Source organism: Aphelocoma coerulescens, chromosome 2 (genome assembly GCF_041296385.1).
Source record: "Aphelocoma coerulescens isolate FSJ_1873_10779 chromosome 2, UR_Acoe_1.0, whole genome shotgun sequence".
NCBI classification, from domain to species: domain Eukaryota; kingdom Metazoa; phylum Chordata; class Aves; order Passeriformes; family Corvidae; genus Aphelocoma; species Aphelocoma coerulescens.
Window position 1 is genome coordinate 123,219,121 of NC_091015.1, and position 5,587 is coordinate 123,224,707.

Consider the following 5,587-nt stretch of genomic DNA (forward strand, 5'->3'; position numbering starts at 1 on the left):
CGTCGGTGCTGCCACGGCGGGCGAGGGAGCGAGTGCGGCGCGACTCCGCGGGATCCCGGCTCTGCTGTCCCCTCCCGTCTGCCACAGGAGCCGGCCGGTGGGGAGGGTGGGACCGCGCGCGGCAGCGGCGACTTTAATTACTCCCTTTTTTTTTTTCGCCTTTTGGGTAATGCCCGTCCCGGGCACGGCGCTGGAACACCCCGCCCGCCCGCCGCCCACCTCCGCGGCGAGGCGCTGCCCGTCCCCTCCCCTCGCTACCCCGCCCCGCCGCGGCGCCGGCTGCGCGCAGAGCGGAGCGGAGCCGCGCCCGGGACAGCTCTGCCCCCGCCCTGGCGTGCCGCTCCCGGGCGCGGCTCTCTCGCCTCTCTTCCCTTCTCTCTGCCCTTCCCTTGCGTTCCCTTTCCGTGCGGGCCGCGCTCCGCGGGGCGCAGGTTCCGCGCGGGCGGGTCCCGTCCCGTCCCTTCCCGTCGGGGCGGTGCCGGCCGGCGGCCGCCATGGCGGGCCAAAGTGCCCCGCGCCCAGAGACCAAGTTTTGGATTTTTGGCCGGGTTTCTTCTTGTTGGGACGATTGTACTGATCTATGTGAGGCCGAGCGTGCTCGCCTGTGGCTCCTGGAGCTCTTCGGAGCGGCTGCAGGTGAATAAAAGCCGAAATAACAATAACAAACCCGGAGCCGCGGGTTGCACGTGCAGGAGGTGGGCTTCGTATGGGAACAGCCTGCACTCAAAAGACCTTTGAGCCTGAAGCAAGGAATTCTATTCTGTTTCTATTGCCGGCTACATTTTATTTATTTCTGAGTTGTAGCCGGTGCCGAAGCACGCCAAAAAGGTGATCGAGTAGACTGCAGTATTTGTTTACATTTGTGTACATTGCAATTCACACTTCAGGAGCAAAAATTCTGGAAAATAAACCTGTTTCTTACAGTTTCAAGCTAATAAGGAAGGATCAGTTGCATTTGACAGCATGAGACATTCACTGCTGGACGTCAGCAGTAGTGACTGTAGGTGGCAAGAAGGTGGGGAGGGGTAAAACCATCGGGCGGTGGCAGTGGGATGTGCACGTTTGTGTGAGCATGAGAATGCTGGAATGCCTAAAAGCATGGCCATGTTCCCCCTCTAGTCATGTGGGCATCCATAGAGCTGTGTGACGAACTGGTTACATACAAAGCATTCTGAGTGCAGGGCACTATGATAACCTGTGGTAACCTGTGATAACTTACAATCATTCACAACTGTGTGCTGCAGTACTCCAGGGCATGTTGGTGTTGTAGGATGGCTCTGCTGATGGTTGCACCATAAACATAACAACACTGCACTGAATTCCAGCATACCGACTCTGTGGGAGCAGAGGAAAAACGGCTGTAACACTTTTTTTTGTTTTGTTTGAACTGGTAGAGCCTGATTTGTCCTAAGAAGCAGCCTCACATCCCTGGCTGTCCCACTTCAGGTGTTCAGATAAGCACAGAGTAGGAGCCTGCAGCCTCACCAGACCCTCCACTTTGCCTTAGTGAGGTTTCCAGCCTTGTGGGAAGCACAGGGCCCAATTTCTATTTTAATTCCTTATGCTCCATTCAAGCACTTGCAGACATTGAAAGGGAATGAATTGTCTGGACCTGCAATAATTTCCATCCAAACCTAACAACCCAGAATATTTACCTTGTGGTCAGAACTTCATTTTTGAGTTTTTTAATTCTTTGTTTAGTGTCAGTGTGGGACAAACCCACATCTGTCAGAATAGGTGCCTAGATTGGGTTGACCCAGACTGTCTATTCCAAAGCCCTAATTAACAATCTTTAAATTCTGGCCTGGCTTCGTACCACTCGTGTTTTCCTCCTCCTACATGCTGTTCAGTATTTGCAGTAACACACTGGACCCCTACACTGAAGGTGATGGTGCTGCTGTGGTTGAGAGAAGGAGGACTTCAAGGGAAGACAGTGCAAATACTGGAAGGAGAGCTATAGGCAGGAATAATAATGAGATGGGATTGTGGCACCCTCAGCCCAAGGCTGCTGGGTTCTTGCTTTTCCTGGCTGTTGGCTTACAGCCACAGCTGGAGAAAGCACACTGGGCTGGATACGCCATTGGCGTTGACACAACTTGGGTTGGTCTCTCAAGCTCCTGTGCTGCCATGAGTTTCTCCCAGAAAATCTTGGGTCTTCCTTAATGTCAGTTGCATCAAAGTTGCTCTGCTGTTCGAAAATCCTGTTGGAAATTCCACCTGAGTGAGTAAATGGCTTTTAGTCGCAGCACTTTTTGGAGTCATTCACGCCTTCCTCATCACCAGGAAGCATTTGTACAGCAGAGAGGTATTTGACAATGGGCTGTCCTGCCCATCGGAAGAGTTACATTGTGTAACTGCAGTAAATCCCTGCCCTATATGCTGTGTGTCCGTGAGCTTATAGACAGATTTCAAGGGTTTTGTTTGATCATGAGGAATCTCTCATAGCTGGAGCTCTGAATTAACCTTCTTCCTTTACCTTGCTTTTGACCATAGGTGTGCATGGATATGCTTGTGTTTTAAGTTCCTGTGAGTGCATTCTGAAGTCTAGAGACAAGCAAAAAGAATGTGAGGGGGAAAAGCATCCCTTTGTTTCATGCTGTTTTGGGCACAAAGACCCTACCAATTTCCACAAGAGTCAAATAACTGAAGGATTAATCCTCCAATGGTTTTAAGTAAAACTTTGACAGCCCTGGTATGCGTGATAGTTTTGGGGGAAAAGTTTTAACAAAAAAACTTACTTGTAATCTGATTATCTTGGAGTCCAGTTAGTAGAAGGGATTATTAAAGGGTGGGCTCATTGAGCATATGAAATACTGGAGAAGAGTTAGCATGACTGTCATAGAGGGAAGTCACATCTCAAAACTCAACCATAGTGTAAGACCAGACTCAATACACAATTTACTAAGTTTCACCTGTTCAGTGCAAGAATTCTATCCAAAAGTTTGATAAGCCTTTCACCAAAAAATACCCCAAATTAAAATTGCAGTCGGAGTAGAGGTTTTGCTGTGATCATAGGTGGTTTTAAATGGGGAAAAGAAGAATTATGGAAGTTGTGTTGTAGGGGCAGTTGGCAGCTGGACCTGACCATCTTTTCATAAAGGATGTGGGAAAGGAGATTAATAGTAACACAATAACAATGGAGAATTAGTCGTATTCTTGATAGCCATATCTAAGGTTGGCTACCCAAAGTAAAACAAAAATGTTACCATATTGAGTGAAAAGGTGCTAAATTGATAACTGAAATTTTAAATTAATATAATAATGGTAAGATTAACTAAAGGGATACAAATAGAGTGGCAGGCTCTAGCCTTGCTGCTACCTTGCTGAGAATAGATTTTATATAGTTCTCTGCGAATATCTTGAGGTCAGTGACTAATGTCAATCAAAGGGAAATAAACCAGCAGTAATTCTTTTGAAAGAAACAACATAAACCTCTTCATGTTTGATGTTATGTATGATCTGTAATCACACTTACCTCCATATATTGAAAAGGGTATATTTGCAGTTCTGTTAAGCTATTTCATGAAAGGAGTAGTAGAAGCAAAAACAGTACCAAAAAACAACAGGAGAAGATTGTAGCTATGAAGACTAAGTGGAACAGATTCTTGATCTTGGGAAAAAGAAGGAGTATGTTAGAGGTATACACGATAGGTAACAACACAGAGAAGATGAGCTGGGAAGGACTACATACTTTCTCATAATCTAAATATCAGAACAATTAGCTATTGGATATTAAAAGCAGTTTCATCTTTGGTTCAGAAAGTTCTAAAATGTAAATGGTTGGAAGCTAGAAGAGATTATATATATTTTTATAGGTAGGAGAGATCATTCAATAATTTATGATTTCTACTCTTTTTCTGTAAAAATCAGCTACTTTCTACTGCTGAGGTAGCAAACTATTGAGATAGAATAGCAAACCAGTCCTTTAGTCCTTTAGCAGGCAAACCTGCTTCCTTTAGTAGTTCAGAGTATTTTTCTCTGTGGCTGTGCTCAGTTCCTCACTACACATGAAGCAATGTAACACCAACAAGGGGTTTGGAAAACATGGAAGCTGCTTTTCCCTGAACAGTGGGATGGTGCAACCTTTGCTAGTCAAGCAACCCAGAACCTGCAGCCAGATGTTTATGTTGGAAGCATCCTTGGATGCGAAATTTGTTTCCTTGGTAGGCCACCACAGAAGACAGAGTCACAGCATATATTTTGGTCAGGGGTTTCTGTTACTGTGCATTGTTAATAAAATGTGCAAAATGTGCCTAATTTAGGTCAGGCATACTAATTACCTTAAGAGTACCTGAACAATAAGCAACAATGACCCTTACTGAGAAACTAATTAGCTTTGAAAATTTGGCTGTCTTAATCATCAAAGAAGATGGGCTAAAGCTCATCTTTAATTTAGAGAATAATTATTATCAGTGGTCTGAAGCTTTCCACATTACTCATTCCCACATGAGGGTTGGATTGAATAAGACACCGGAGCCGGAGCCTTTAGCCTCACACTTTTGCCCTTCTCGTTTTCTCATATTAAAATGCAAGCATACTCTGAAATTTAAGATTTAATCTCCAATTTTGAAACTGTTTTCATTTAAATGTTTATCCAAATTTTAGTTTATATCAGTTTTACATCACAGAATAATAAAATGCATCATCTGTACTTAAGCTAGCTTTTCTTGTTTGCACTTAGTAATTCTCATTATTATTCTTATATGAAAACCACTATTTGCCTAGTAAAAGGTGTACTTTTCATGATCTGAGTATACCTATTGTCACAGCAGATCTTGATTTTCATATGCATTTTTCAGAGGGGAAATAATCAGGTATTTCATTGTGCAATTTCAAACAAATGCTAGGTAATTTCTTTCTTTGCTTTGTTAGGGAAAAATACCTCCAGATTTTTATATAAAAACATCTTTTAGGAATTTAAACACTTTATTAAGTAGTTCTTGTTTTAATAAAATAATTTTAAATACAGATCATGAATGTTTAAGTTAAATTGAAATAGTTTCTTTAAAACTGCATGGGAATTTTTAACACTTGGATAAAAAACTGTCTCTTCAGGTAAAAAGCCAGGAAAATAGTGACTGCTATATCGGTTTATTTGGAGGTGAGAATCCAGAATTTTCTACCTCTTAGTGACAGTGAAGGAAATATTATAGTTGGGGGTTTTTGCCATGTTCAGGCCAAAACCAAGAGCAAAAGGAAGGAAAAAGCTCACATTAAAAGTAGTTTTTTCAAAACTAGTTCAAAAACTTTGTCCAAACCAAAAGAATTTAGAAGGAAGTGGTGGTGAAGTGTCATAAGCTTATCTAATGAAAAAATTGAGTAGTAGAAGACAAAATATGTCTTGTGAGTAGGAAAATAGTGCAGCTTTTTTTCTGTGTTTAACAAGTGCTTAACTAACTGATCTTCATTATTACCAAAATATAAGTGATTGTTCTCTGCAAGTGTAAACACTTGGTCCTGAGTTACAGGAAAAAACATGAACAGCTTTCAATGCAGAAACCCCTCATAGTAAAGGTATTTTTGTTTCTCAGAAAACCTCAAGTCATTACTCAGGGGCATTTGAAAAGTAAGTGAAATCTGAAAACTT